Raw genomic sequence first — 16317 nt, 5'->3', positions numbered from 1 at the left:
TGATGAAACAACTATCAGTCATCTCTGAACTATCGAGTGAAATCAAGCAGCTCAGACATCAGAACACGGAACAGGCAAAGAGGATCACAGAGCTGGAAAACCGAGTAGCTAACCTGGAGCAGTACTCAAGAAAGAATGATGTAATCATCACAGGACTGACGCCAACCAGTTAAGTTCATGATGAGATGACCGAGGAGCAGGTAACAGCATTCCTAGAGAGCAAAGATAAAGATTGACAAGGAATGTATTGAAGCATGTCACACGCTGCCAGCCAGGGATCCAAAGAACAAGCCTGCCATTATCATCTGATTTGCAAATAGGAAACATAAGGTCGATTTCCTCAGGAAGGGAAGGAAGTTGAAAGGTACCAATGTCTATATAAATGAGCACCTCACCAAGAAAAATGCTGACATAGCTTGTAAAGCAAGGTTACTCAGGAAACAGGGCAAGATTCAGTCAACTAGGACCATTAACTGTAAAGTCTTTATCAAACCAAAGGGTGTACCTGAGAATTCCAAAGGGCTGTGTATGAGGAGCATAGAGCAATTAGATTCGGTTAGATTGAGTCTAGAAATAGGTATGTCCAGCTGTAGGGAAGGCCTATAGACAGGTAGGCCACTGAACCAATCATGGATTTTGAACAAGAGATAGACCCAGATTACAATATCCTGGATGATATAAACATTAACTGCTGCTATTACACAGAACAACAATTTAACTTAGGTATTAAATACCCAGCAGTCTTCGGGCGTGAGGTGGGGTACACCCTGGACGGGTCGCCAATCCATCGCAGGGTCAACACATATAGACGAACAACCATTATTAAATACCTAAGTTAAAATGTTGTTCTGTGTAATAGCAGCAGTTGGTGTATCTATAGTTCATTTCAATAGCAAAGTTGTATGGACATTTTCAGAAAATAAAAGATTATTTAGGGCACTTTAAAAACATGGTGGCACGGCGGTGCAGTGGTTAGCACTGTTGCCTCACAGCAAGAATGTTCCAGGTTTGAGCCCCGGCTCGGGCACGGGATCTTTCTATGTGGAGTCTGCATGTTCTCCCTGTGCTTGCGTGGGTTCTTTCCAGATACTCCAGCTTCCTCCCACAGTCCAAAGACATGCAAATGGGGACTAGGTTAAATGGACATGTCATAGGTATGACTGTGTATGACCATGGGTTCTCTCCGGGTACTCCAGACCGTAGGTATGGCTGTGAGTGTGAATGGTTGTCTGTCTTCATTGTCATTAGGATCTGTAGTCAAAGAGGACATTATTAACTTGGTAAACAAATAAAGCCTCCACAGATGGGGAGGATATTGATGTCTCTGGTCAAGAACATTATTGAGGGAATTGTAGAGCCACTAACCCATATTTTTAATCCATCATTCAAAATTGGAGCATTCCCTGAGAAAATGAAAATAGCAAAAGTAACTCCTTTATTTAAAGGCAGAGACAAGCATCTATTCACCAACTATAGACCAGTATTCCTACTATCACAGTTCTCAAAGATACTGGGAAAAAAAAAATGTATGCAGCAGGATTAGACACTTTCATTGAAAAGCATAATCTCCTTATGGACAGTCAATATGGGTTTATGACAGCTAGATCTACCTCCATGGCATTAATGGAGTTGGTAGAAGAAATAACCAACGGTAGAGAAAGAAAAAATATGTATTAGGAATATTCACTGAACTAAATAAAAAGCTTTTGATACAATAGATCACAAGATATTACTGAAAAAAGTGGACTGGCTAGGTGTCAGGGGAGCCGCTCTCAAGTAGCTGAAAAGCTATATTTGTTAAGGGTTTAGTTAGTAGGATCCAAGCACAAACACACAGGAGGCAGGGAAGGGGTTAACTGCCTGGTCAGGCGTTTATTTATATAAGCCAGGGTGTCCACTGGAGCGGGAAAAAAGAGGAGAACTCAAGGTGTCCAACGATGTGGTGAAGAAGGAGAACTCAGGATGTCCAATGAAGTGGTAGAAAAAAGGGGAAACTCAGGGTGTCCAACGAGGTGGTAATCTTCTGCAGGCTGTCAGGCAAAAACAGAGGTGATCAAAAGCTCTAACAGGATAAAACAAGACAATGAGCGTTTAGGCTATCAAATAGCTATGCACAAGATTCAAGGCTGAAGGCTGAAGGCTGAAGGCTATATTTGCCACAGAAAGCTATAAGAACATCTCGCGAACCGTTCACTGTTGCAGGAGGCTTTTATAGAGTGCAGCGAGTGATCAACGTAGCTGGACGACAGGTGTGGGTGCCGTCTTCGTGAGCGCGTTCACTGATGCCGGAGGGCACGTGCGGCTCAGGCTGACACAGCCGTGCCCCCATAGTGTCTGATATACTGAAATTTGTTGTCTTTGTGGGTGACACAAATATTTTGTGTAAGGGGGAAGACCTTCAGCAGCTATTAGAAATGACAAAGAATTAACTGGATAGATTATAAGGTTGGTTTGATACAAATAAGCTATCAGTCAATCTAGAAAAAAAACAAAAAACAATTTCATGGTACGTCCTAAATCAGAAAACTCTACATACACTGTATTGCATACTCATTGTACCATATCTATCATATTGTGTTGAAATTTGGGGGAATACTTACAAAAACCGGCTACAGAAGATACGCACACTGTGGGTCTGGTCCCTTCTTTAGAATCATTTATATCATATATTTATAATAAATATATTATGTATTTATAATATGTATAATTTTGAAAAAATAGTACATATATATATATATATATACACACACATATATATGTATATATATACTATTTTTTCAAAATTATACATATTATAAATACATAATATATTTATTATAAATATATGATATAAATGATTCTAAAGAAGGGGCAGGGCTAGATATGTTTTTACTTCTCCCTGTCCCTTCTCAAATACTTGAAATGTCTGACAAGTCTCTGACTAGTAACTGTTTTTTTGTCGTTGTTGTTGTTGTTGTTGCATATTTTGTGTCATGTGCTAAAGATGCCTTTCTTATTTTTTATGTTCAAGACAATAAATATCAAATCAAATCATATGAAGGAATTTTAGGCATTTATTCTTCATCATGACTGTGATAGTATAAAGGTCAGGTTTCTAATGTTCAAAGATCAATGCCACGCTAGAACACTGATTTGATTGGCAGCTTTGTCTAAAGCTACTTACATGAAGTACATTTGAATTAAAAAACTAGAATATTTTCCTGTAACTTTGATCATTTAATCTGAGGAAGTTAGCAAAATGTAACGGTAGTCCTTGATCCAACGTATTTTATAAGGGGTAATGAGTTGTGGCTAATGGCTTTCTTAAACATTTATTTAAGCTTTATAGATTAGTAGATAGATAAATAATAAGACAAAGTTTCCTGGCCAGAAAAAAAGAAAAAAACCTTTGCTATTTCACATCCTGCACTCACTCTTGATTAAATATTTGGACCCTTCCAACTGACCATTCTACCACTTACTTTTTAGAAAATAGCAGTTCAAAACCCAGTTATAACAATTTTATGAACATATACATTTCTAGATGTGGTGGTTTATAGTATGGGATTAAACTTGCAGAAACACATTACTGATTCATTCTTCAAGCCTGCAGAAATACGGATCCATAATATTGGTATTTTGAGATTTTGAAATATTTGCTGAATCCAGTGGTGTATCTTTTTTTTATAAGAAACAATGCTATATTGAGGATCATTCAGTCTTTGATAACAAAAGAAATGAGAGTAACATACTCAAATCTTGTTAACTCATAGCAATAAGTATGATTAATTAATATCTGATTAATTTCACGTTATGACAGTTTACTTCTAAATGATTCAGATCAACTACCTTGTGATGCCAAACACAATGGGATTAAAGTAGGATTGGCAGCCCTATAGAATAATCTGTTTTTATTTCACAGTACAGTGCCAGCATGCGCCTATGTGCTGCCAACTCATACAAAATCACAAAAATCCACCAACCTGCATTCAAATGTTTCCTTTATATGAATGCATCAAGCAGCATTGGAAGCAGAATAATAGTCCTGTAATCTCATAGCTTTAACAAGATAAAGTGAGCACACGCTCTCATATGCAATAAGTCACTTTGTTTGTTGAAAACACGCCATGTGGCAAAAAACCAGCTGCTATCTCTGCAGTCTCAAGGGGCTAGTTAAATTTAGAAAGATAATCTCCTGCAATATGTTTAGGGATTAAGACGTTAAAAGTCCTTGCATGGGAGGACGATAAGGCATGATAGTCATGGGTTGCAGGAAGCATCAAGTGCATTTTAAGAATGCTAATCAGCATGCAGATCAGGAAAAAATAACACCAGTTGTTCAATGACATGTCTGTGCAATTTGCTACAACCCCTCTTTCTGTGAGTCATAAAATATGATTGTGATGATGAGCAGTTCATCTCTGGCTATATTAGAATTGTCTCCTAAGGCTGTACTGCCCTGCTTCCTGAAATTACCTGCAGGAGAGGAATGCTACACTGAATTCAGGGAAGTACTGTCTATGGCTTAATCAATGTCATTTGCATATGCAGGATAAAACTAATCCTCATCAGAGGGTGGTTCTCTACCTGAGGCCTTTTCTTGTCCTTTCCAAGCAATCCCTCTTTTATTAAATGATCCCTTGACAATATTCACCTTGCCAGAGAGAACAAAGCATGCTATCATTTGGTGTGCTGTGGGAGACAATCCTTCTGGAATGTATGAAAGTGCAAGGCAATGCACAGAATACCCAGGCTTGGCGGAGCAGAATGTTTGAGAGTATGCAGAGTAGATATAGAGTAGCAGATATTGCTGTTTGGATCTGGATGTCAACCAAACAGCAAGTTTCAGGTAAACAGCAAAATGAGGATTGAGAGGAATCTGATTCTAAGTCTGCATTAGCACAGCAAGCTTAGCTTGGCCACCCGTTAACTTCTTGGGCTGCAGCCAAGGTTTTCAAACACTCAGCCAGGGGAAACAGTTGGGGTTTCCCTACTTATTCACAGCTAGACTTGAAAGCAGCATGTAACACACAGGGAAGAAAAATGCAACCAATGTACCTGAAGCAAATGTGAGGATGGTGAGGGGGATTTGTGTCAGAGGCAGATACTGAGTAGAAAAGAACTGAGTTTCAAAAGAACCCAAAAGGCCCCAAGTTGTGGCAACAACCTCTTCCTTTTCATGGGATCCTTTACAAGAAAAGCAAATTTACACATTCAGGAAAATGTCACATTTTCCTGGTAGAGGAGTTACTTAAGAAGAGGCATCATAGGTGGGCAAGGCAGATAAGACGACAGCCAGGAATGGATAAACTTGAAACCCAGTGTGAAATGAAGATGACAGAAATCAGCAAGAGAGGGATTTCTCCCACCCTTTCCTTTTCAAACATCCCTCATGCAAAGATCCATATACCGGGTGACCTGCTTGCACAAGACTGGTGTTCCTCTTCATGCTTATTTCTTAATGGTAATATCTACTCCGGGGTGCTGTTTGGCTGTTTTTCCTGGCAGAGGCTCATAAGAATCTCACTCTGTTTATAGACTATCAAATGGATTACAGATTCATTATCAACAGTGCCATGTGTCCAAAGAGCTCTGTCGTTTTCACTGCATTTCTACTGTGTCAGCCACAAGAAGGTCGAAGTAAGTTTCTTTTTGTGTGTGTGCGTGCACGTGTGCGTGCATGCGTGTGTGTGTGTGTGTGTGTGTGTGTGTGTGTGTGTGTGTGTGTGTGTGTGTGTGTGTGTGTGTGTGTGTGTGTGCATCTTTGGCTGTACTAGAGGCATGGCTGATCCTGTTTTACACTCTGTCTCATTTGTGAAGTTGAAGCAAAGTGATTGGTCATTGAGTTTACCAACACATTTAAACTTCAAGACCTAAGTATGGAATTACCTTCAAATACACATGGCTATGAACTCACCAGTATATAAAAATGAATATTTTTTTTCTGTTTTATTTGACTTTTCACAGCCTTGAATGCAAATCCCAAACTTAGATATCATTACAGCTGCAGTCTGCCACAGTGTGCTGGTGTGATGTAATGCAATGTGAAGCTCTCTGAAGGTCTGGGCTCAACGATGCCATATAAGAGACAGTTTAACGTCAGTAGCCATTATGAATTTACCTGCGAAAGGTGATGGGAGAAGAAAGTAGTGTTATTCAGCTTGGAAATGACAGCATTGGCCAGACCCTCTCTAAATCAGATTGATGATCCATTTTTCCTGCCCTGGGGCCACAGTAATGTAAGGGCCAGGGATCCACCAGGGCTGCAGAGAGACAGATGGGACCTTGTCTGCTGTGACCTTGCTGAGCTAATATATCTCCCAGGCCTTGTCTATTGCCTCATCATTAAAGGTGCCATGGCTATTAACATTGGTGGAATACTTCAAAGACACCATTTAGCAGGACATGATCCGAGCAAAGAAAAATCACAGCAGTAGAGTAACAAGGCAAAAAGGAATTGTTTGGTGACCAATGTGCTCCATAGATGCCTGGATAACCTTTGAGAATTATGTATTGCTATACACATGCAGTTTACTGGATATTAACCCCTTGTTGAAAAGTTTAGTTATACAGTTTCCAACCAATGTAGAACTTCAACATAATAACTGACCCTAAATATTCATGTTCCACCTGTTCATGTCCCTGTCTGTCCATCAAACTCTTCCCCCTTTTATCCCTCTTTATCTCTGCCCCTCTCTTTCCTTCTGTATAGCTCTTTCTCCATTATTTGTCTTTGTCCCTGCTCTCTTGCTCTCTTTCCCTCCAACTGGTCAAGCGGATGCCCATTCCTATGGAGCCTGGATCTGCTTTTCATCGCCGCTCTTGCAGGATGTACTTGCTCATGGAGAATTGTTGGGTGTAAATGCATTGAAGGAGTGTGGTGTTAGACCTGCTCTACTTGTAAAGTGTCATGACATAACTTTTGTTGTGATTTGGCATTATACAGATAAAATTGGCTTGACTGGTGAAATGAAGCCTGTCACGATCCCTGTCTCGTGCTTCCTGTTTTATTTTGTAGTCATGTCCTGTCTTCCTGACCTCCCTCCTGTGATTACCTTATATGTCTCACCTGGTTGATTGCACCACCTGTGCCCCGTTTACCCCCTTGTATTTAACCTCGGTGTTTTCCCCTGTTCAGTGTTGGGTCATTGTTTGTTTTTGCTGTCTTGTGCGTGTCATGTTCACAGTCCGGTCTCCGGCCTCCGGTCACGCCTCCAGCCTCCGGTCACATCTCCAGCCTCAGTTTAACAATAAACCTCTTTTGTGCACCACCCTTCAACATTGTCTGCATTTGGGTCTCCCTCATCTTCCACCACAAACCCTAACAGAAGCCATTCTGATGACTAACAAACTGATCTAGTCAAGTTCTAAGCTGACAATATATGCGGTTTTACTATGGTACATATGAATATAGAATTTTCTGCTGTCCTTTCAAATATAATATAATGGAATATATTATTCTGTGTATTAGTGTATGCACATCAGTGTATAATCACCTGAAACTAAGACTTGCATTTCCTTTGGATTGTAGTGCCCCCGCACCATGACAGCATGTTAGATGATCACCATGACAGTTAATTTTCACATTGTCTTTATTGAGGAATCTTTCATATGCTGCTTTGTGTGGATTTAATGGCAAAGAATAAATGTACTGACATCAGGAATAGATCGAGATGCCTGAGTCAGACAGGAAATATGGTCCAGGAAGCAATCCAGTGGGGTCAGAGTTAGACACCACCAGCTAGTAAAAGAGAGATAAGGATATAATCAGAACAGAGAGGCCAAGGCCAACTTCAGCCAGACTGCACTGACAGATAGGTTTCTACTTTTCTTCTGTGGTACCTCTCCTCTCTTATTTTATCCAAACCAACCATCACCCCTTCTGTTTATATGTTCTAGCTTATGGAGAATATTATGGTCTTTTATAACCTCTTTTCTACTGAAGCACTTGCTGTGCAATAAAGAAAAAGAATGCCCCGCAAGCCCTAACTCCCTGATCTCAAGTTCCTTATCTCTCATTAGCTTTGGTTTGTGATGAGTTTTAGGGCTTTACAGGGGGAAATAATCCATATAAATATGGTTTCATTTTGGATAGACTTTATCAGCAGAGCTATTTAAATTTCGATAAGGAGAAATGCCGTAAATCCTCCAACTGCCCTTGTATCACATCATAACAGTACACAGCGGGCGGTAATCATTGTGTGATCACTCAAACAACAATGCAAATCGAAAACCCCAAACCTCCAAACCTCCAGCCAGTCCTCAGGCAGTCTGGCCCCTAATAATGGCGTGGTTTCTGATTTTTTTCGGAGGTCCAAGCAATAAATAAAGCCTTCTTGTATCCTTGTAGCCAGATACGATTGTAAAAACATGTTGCACCTGGTGAAAGTTAGAGCAGGAAATAAGAGCAGCAACGTCAACTGCATTCACTTGAAAATCTGATTATGATATTTAGTGAGGGCTGCACAGTGGTGGAGTGGTGAGCACTGTGGCCTCACAGCAAGAAGGTTCCCGGTTTGAGTCCCAGCTCGGGCACGGGATCTTTCTGTGTGGAGTTTGCATGTTGTCCCCTTCTTTATAGTCTATCAGCAGTGAGCGATCCACACTCAGCCTTGGTGCCTTCTAATCCCCATTCCCCTCCTGCTGTCATTTTGCTGAATCAATGAGCAATTTTATTTGAATTTCTCAAATTAAAAATTAAATCAAGCGGCATGGTGGTGCAGTGGTTAGCACTGTCACCTCACAGCAAGAAGGTCTCAGGTTCAAGCCCTGGCTTGGACACGGGATCTTTCTGTGTGGAGTTTGCATGTTCTCCCTGTGCCTGCGTGGGTTCTCTCCGAGTACTCCGGCTTCCTCCCACAGTCCAAAGACATGCAATTTGGGGACGAAGCTGATTGATTCTCTAAATTGACCGTAGGTATGAATGTGAGTGTGAATGGTTGTTCGTCTCTCTATGTTGGCCCTGCGATGGACTGGTGACCTGTCCAGGGTGTACCCTGCCTCTCGCAGGAGGAATAAGCAGAAGACAATGGATGGATGGATGGATATTTAGTGAGCTGAACTGTTGCTACCTTGATTACCCATGCAGGTTGGGTACCATTTGTTACAACAGGTCAGTCGGACTGTGTTGATTCCCACCCTGTTAGGTGTCTGGGCCTGTTTACCATGATGAGTCATACCTGAGATGACTTGAAAAAACATGGAAAAGTGAGGTGATTTATGACCCCTAGTTCAGGCAAACGGAGTCAAGGCTAGTGACATCATCTCAATATGCCAAAGTTTGTTGCAGCGCTAATAAATCAGTCAAGTTAAAAGAGACTGAAGTATGTAACATTATACTTCAAAATGGCAAACAGCTGAAGTTATCTTTTCTATGTCTTATTATGATACATACAAGAGATGAAGTTACAAATTAAGTGCAAAGCTGTTTCTAAGCAAGTCCTGCAAGCTGTGACAAGCCGAACTACACCAAGATAAAGAGGGATTCATGCTGAATAACAGAAAATCCAAATATATTTTTATTGCTATCTTTCTTGGCAAGAAATCAGATCAATGATGAATCATGCATCATGCCACTGTCAACAGGGCACAAGGGGGAAAAGAGGCTATACATTAAGGTAAGACAAAAAAGTAAGTAACTTTGAATTCTGTGTCATTCGGGTTTGTGTCTTTCTGAGCTAACCAGGTTCTGGAGTGGCTTTTCTCGGTTCTGGCCAGGTCCAGGACTCTCAAATTGTTCTTCTACATCATACATTCAAGGGTCTCTTGAATTTTTGGACCTGTGAAGACCTCAAGGGTAGACTATGTTCAGTCATACTCAATTCTATGTCTTATAGCCTAATTAAGAGTAGCCAGTTCATTTCTCTTTTCTCAGCATGTTCTGTCATAAATCAGCTTTACTGGCTAATGTTAACACCAGTGGTTAATGTAAGCACCAGTCAATATCCACAACAAGTCCAATTTTTATGATTTTACTGGAAACATGTACATATGCAGAGAAAGGTAGTTCACTTCACACTTCTTTGCTCCTAATAATAAGCACACAGAATACCACAAGATGTAAAATATTACATGTTCAGAGCTTCCTCCTGAAATGACGGTGTAATGTTTTCCCATGAGGACATTCATTTTTTATCTAATATGTTTTAGTGTAGTCATACAAACTTCTGAAATACAGTGTGCTACATCTAAAGCTGCATCTATCTGCTTTTGTGGCCTAATTTAACAGGAGCTATTTTATTAGCAGTTGTTTGAGAGGCACAAACACTATATCACTTCCCCTGAACTACCTTGAGGCTTTCAAGCTTCATTGACATTTTCATTGCAGCACATTTGCAATAATTAACAGAGCTAACTTTTTTTATTGTGATTAATAATGAAGAATATAGCATTATTGAGCCACACATTAAATACACTCGTCAAATTGACTTTCCTGAATGCATCAACTCAACCTATAGTGAGAAGGACTGTGGAAAGGTCAATGTGATCATTAATATAATTTAGCTGGAGAACAATTATGAAACTGTCTATGAAGAGATTTGTGATGAGCAGTGTGAGAATGATACTTTCTTCACTCTGGTGTTTATTCATCTAATTGTCAAAATGTGTGGATTAATTTGGAGTTTTAATGTGATCCAAACTGTTTTTTTTTTTATCAATATTTTAAGGTGAAGAATGAAATTGAAAATTTGAAGTAACACAAGATTCTTTTTAGAAATCCATTTATTTCCATGTGGAATACAAAGTTGAATGGAGGAATGTATTTTCAAAGATTTAACATCCTATAGGTTTCTACAAATTTGGTTCAAATACAGTATTTCCCCTCCTGCTCAAATGAATGTGTTTGGAGTGGGGGCAAAGTTGGGAATGGTTCCAGAACACCAACTCCCAATTTTGCTAGCTTCAGCACTCAATAGCTCCATGATTAAAGCCAGTCTATTTTATTGATTGAAAAGGAAGGAGAGAAAACCCTGAACCATTCTACTCTTCAGGCTCCGCTTCTCCATCTGTAAAAGTGGTGAAAAAGCCTCCCTTGACCATGTCGAGGCAATTTGGAAGGAGTGGGCCTCTCCTGTTGCACTCAGTGACTCTGGCCATGCTCTGTTACCTCATCTCATCAGCTGGGAAAGTATTTGTGCTTGTAGCTCCAGAGAAGGTGGCCACAAGTTAAATTGAGTTACCTGTTCAGAGATGGTTTCATTTTGCACAGATGGCCCCGGAGATCCTTGATGGAACTGCTAACTGCACATCATCCTTCATGTCCCATAGCGTCTGTATGAGCAGAGAGCAGTAACATGCCGAGGGCGGCATGGCGCAGGTGGCGCAACAGGCGGCTGCAAGATCCATCACATCATACCCTATCAGCGGGAATGAAGTACAGTCACATAAATCTGCGCACCATTAGGCATAATTGTCATAGATTTTAGTATTATTTAGTCTTTTAATTTGTTTATTTAGTTCAAGTTTATTGTTTGACATTTTTACAAATGTAGTTTTGTTTTAGAAACCAACTAAGTTAGTTTTAATTTCCACTTATGAAAAGAGGACACTTCTCCACCATTGCAGAGCTCAGCAACTAGCACCTGAGGCAGTAGACCTTTTATGTATCTCACATGTATTTTTAGAATTAGATAAGTCAAAATTTTTAAAAATCCAGAAATTGTAATTTATTACAGTATTACATTATAATGGTGTGAAGGCAGATTGGAGAAAACATAGAATAAGAGAAGAATAATCATATAAACTTTCAACAGAGTCAAATAACTATAAACAGAAGTAAAGCAAAACATGTGGCTCAAAAGCCCATTCCCCAGGCCAAAGGTTAGATGCCCACACAATTCGTGGACAAATGGCTTCTCTTGCCCATCCCAACTTCAAGGGGTTTTCAAAGACTATTCTTCACTATATCTCATCTCAAGTCAAGATTTTATTGTCTCGACCGATCCCTTTACCAGACAATCTTATGAAAATAAGTTTCAAAAATATATTGTGTTGTGGCACAACATAAATAATGTGAATGTAAATCAAACAGGATTTTTTTTTTTATCATATGGGCATGTAGATTCATAGGTTCATCAGTATCAAAGATGAATGGTGGCCACTGTTTTTAATACAACTCATGGGAGAAGTGTTTGTGTCCCATTTGAGTGCTGTTTACCACACTATTTTTTTGGTCAAGTCAGTTTTATTTGTATATCGCCAAACCACAAAAAAGCTATCTCATGACATTTTACAAGTTGAGCTGGTCTAGCAACACACTACTTCACTTAATTTACACCCAAATAGTCTCCATGAGCATGCAAATTTTGCAACATTAGTGGCAAAAACCATCCTTTTAAAAGGGTAGGAACGTCGAGCAGATCCAGGCTCAACAGGAATGGCCATCTGCTTTGACCAGTTGGGGGGAAGAGAGCAGGACACTGGGGACAGAGACAGAGGGAGACAGAAAAGAAAAAAAGAGGGATGGAGACAAAGAGAGAGTGAAGGCTGGAGAGAGAATGACCGACAGTCAGGGGTGTGAACACGACGAAAGGAGACAGACAAGCGGAGAGAAAGGCATACACATTTAATGCAAACCAAAATGTTAAAGGTAACTTTTTTTGTGCCTATTTTGGAAAAAGAATTGATTCTGATACTAAAATGACACTGAGATAATTATATATTTCACTTTATGCATTTTTTTGTTAAACAAGCTGTGGAATGTGGGCAAGACTTGCACCCGTAGCAGCCATGCTTTTTGTTCTGCTCCTCGCTATAAGAGCTGGAAAATGCTAGTCATTCCCACAATGCATGGAGGGAGTCCAAGCAAAGCATTGAGCAATGTGTACACACAGCCCCACTGTTGCACATGAAACCATGCAGCTTTTATCAACAAGTCAATTGTGTATCAGTAACAATAACAGGTGGGATTGTATTGTTTTTAAAAGTATCGCAATTCCTTTCTAATATCATAGGGTAACCACCACAAAAGTATCATAATTAACTGTTTTCATGTTACTGGCAGGTATCATACTACCACCAGCACCATATACTGTGGTGGTAAGTCATGATTATTTCACATATTTGCATGAGATTGGGTTAAGATGCCAAAGAGCAGCACTGATGAGTCAATTTCAGTCACTCTTGATATATTTTCATCTGTAGTTGCAGGAGACTCCCCTGCTATCATTGGCACAAAGCACTCTGCTGCTTTCTTCAAAGATTTTAAAAAATAGATCACTGAGGTCCACCAGGCAGGCTTGACCACTACAGTGGCACACAAGCAGCAGTCAGAGCTGAGAATGCCAGCTAACCGACCTCTCAGAGACCTCCGGAGGAAATGAGTGACAGGCTTCAGAACAGTGGTGTAAAATGAGTGTGCCCGCAGATTTAAAAGGCATCACAGCATGAGACAAGGACAGGATGTCATTGTAGAGATGCTCAGTGAGCGCAGCAAAAGTTTCAAATTTTTGAAGGTTTGCCCTGTCCCATATGAGTTTAGTTTCTATATTGAGGTCCTCACAACACCTGACTAAGTTCTCGAGTTTTCCACTATTCTATACCTCAGTCCCAAATGAGACTTGTGCAAAATCATAATTTTTATGTTGCAAGGGATGGCATACATGCAGTACAAATGAGATGTCTTAGCTTAAAGCAGTGGTTCTCAAACTTTTTCTGTCACTTGGAGGAAGAAAAATGTTCATTCCCCCCCACGCCAAATTTTTCAACAAAATAGGCCATGTTTAACTCTATTGACCTATTAAAAATTACAAACATTCCTTGAATTTTTCAGAACTAGAAAAATTGAAATAAAATGTGTTTCATCCCTGTCAAATATCTCTCCATTTTAAAAACAGACCTGACAACAGCTGCTATGAAAGAGGTTTAAAGCGCGTTTTGGTTCCAACGCGCAAAAAATTCCGACGTCCAAACATTAGTTCCCCCCGGTGAGGAGGGGAACTAATGTTTGGACGTCGGAATTTTACTTCCCCCCGGTGAGGAGGGGAACTAATGTTTGGACGTCGGAATTTTAGTTCCCCCCGGTGAGGAGGGGAACTAATGTTTGGACGTCGGAATTTTTTGCGCGGCGGACCTATAAAAAAGCGAAAGGTGAGGGGAAACTAATGTTTGGACGTCGGAATTTTTTTTCGTGGTTGAACCATAAACAAAGCGAAAGGTGAGGCGGGAAATAATGTTTGGACGTCGGGTGACTCGCGCCCCCCCGGGACGCCTCCGGGGCGCGCCACACACTTTGAGAAACGCTGGCTTAAAGACACGCACACACTTTTTGGGAAATAAGCTCATTTGTCATCCTCCCCAGAGCCGGGGAGATAACTGTCTCTCTTCTGTGTGGGCCACGATCAGCTTAATGCAATCAATGGTGATGCATGGGAAAAGGTGGTATAGCTCAAAGACTTCAAAACATTTTTTTCCCAAAACAGTCTTTATCTACATATAAGTTAACAAGGGTTGTATGTTAGACACTGTAATTTCAGAGTCAGACATTTAGTTGGAATTAACTTCATGACAAAACTGTTGGGCAGAGTAGTTTTACGCAGTAACTGAAATGTACCATTCTAACTGAAAAAGTGACAACTAATCATGGCCAACTTTGTAAAGAATGAGGACAATATTTTTAAGCAAGATCCCAAGTCTTATCTGTTTGAACCAGAATACAGAGAAGACAGCCTTCAGGTTTTTGGTGCTGAGTAGGCAGGACAGAGGTGTGCTAGCCTGCTGATCCACTGTATTAATTGTGCAACATTAAATAGCAGTCTGCCACTGTTTATGGGTCTCATCTCCCTACTGCACAAGGGAGAGAACAGTATTTATCTTCTTTTCTTGTTCTGGGGTGGATGGCATATAAGTGAATTTCCCAGAAACCCAGCAGTGTTAAACTGTGTAAAGGTGTGGGCCAGGTAGCACATCCACTGAAATTTGTTGCTCCGGTCATTCTCCAGGGCTAAATAACAAAAAGAACGCTAAACAATTAAAATGCAGACTAAATAGTGGTTGCAAATATACATCCAAAGGCATAGATAAATAAACAACCTTACCTAAACCATTCTCCATTCTCCTCTGCCTCTAACTGACAGCTTGCCTTCTGTGTTGTCAGCCTCTGCGTCCATCCAATGGGTTTGACAGTCTATGGGACCTGTCATGAGCACTTCCTGGTCTCAGAACAGGCAAATTGCTTACACATTATTGCTTCTGTTGTGACTCATGTCTAGAAGCAAATATTTTCCCGTCTGCCCCCTCTTTCCAATGTTAGCCATACTGGCGGGAGGATGGTAAATGTAAACATACTCAAAGAAATACTGCTGTTAGTCTTCTTGTGCTCAATTCATCAACACACAAAGCCAATCTCATGGACTTTCTGACAGTAAAAGCTTTCAAGTATCTGTTCTCCTTTCTGCCAGCATAGTCTATTAACTTGGAAGATTTTAAAACCTGTGCTCTAACAACTGGCAGAAGTCTTCAAAAAATGTATATTACACTGCTTTGTGGAAAGCCCAGGTTCAATGCACACTTGAACCATTGCCTGTTCTGCCCCTGTGCGGGAGCACACCATGTAAATCTCCTGTGCAAAGCATCAAGGTAAGGTTTGTTGTATACGTGAAGGTCATGTCACTGTCTGACTGTCAGCTCATATTAACAGATTCATGCTGCTTGGAGATGTTAATGTTTTTTTAAGAACATTTTTAAGAAAGGTGGAAAAAGCCAGAGGACATACACCTCTAGTTTATCACTTGAGTACATGAGTAATTTGACTTTTTGGCAGATGAAAATCTCCATTGCAATAAAAAAAATTTTATCAAAATGAAACAACATGATGAAGAATGAAGGGTTTGAAAAATTTCAATATTTTAATTTTTGGTAGTCAGTAATACAGACTTTATGATAAATGAACTTGGAAATCCCAGTTAGAGTTGAATTTTTTTGAAAGTTAAAAAAAATCACTCGATGTCAAAACACATCTACTTTTATTTACTATTGCATTCAAAATCTCCCACGATGCACTTAGCATGAGAACTGTCATCCTGCATTCTTCTGTGTACAAAAATGGTAGTATGTATCATTTTGGATTTGCTGGATGCTCCAGAATTTAGGCCAGCAGGAGGCGTATTATAAAGGTACCAGTATACGCAGACTTTGGACTGACTAAAGTCTCTCTATTTAGTGTACTCAGTGGCAGGTCAGTATGGAATTTGGGACACAAAGTATTTACTTTTGAGAACTGAAAAAGCCTCTTGATGAGAGGTGAAACATCATAAAGAAACTGATTTAAGTTCAGTAGCTTTCGGACATATCCTGGAAGACTGGGAATCTTAACAAATGTATTTAATTTTCAGACACCCA

General features: G+C 40.1%; 1 long non-coding RNA gene across 1 annotated transcript; it reads right to left on the bottom strand.

Annotated features, from left to right (window-relative positions):
* Positions 1 to 1856: 1856 nt before the first annotated feature.
* LOC147255785 (uncharacterized) lies at positions 1857 to 13905 on the bottom strand. The gene is made up of 3 exons (XR_015117717.1): positions 13817 to 13905; positions 11160 to 11336; positions 1857 to 2030 (listed from the first exon to the last, which is right to left on the bottom strand). It is a non-coding gene; the product is annotated as an uncharacterized LOC147255785 (long non-coding RNA).
* Positions 13906 to 16317: the final 2412 nt, after the last annotated feature.

This window comes from Aulostomus chinensis, chromosome 9 (assembly GCF_037954235.1).
Source record: "Aulostomus chinensis isolate RoL2024-O1b breed Wild chromosome 9, RoL_Achi_v1.0, whole genome shotgun sequence".
Classification (NCBI taxonomy): Eukaryota; Metazoa; Chordata; class Actinopteri; order Syngnathiformes; family Aulostomidae; genus Aulostomus; species Aulostomus chinensis.
This window is presented reverse-complemented; position numbering and strand designations above follow the sequence as displayed.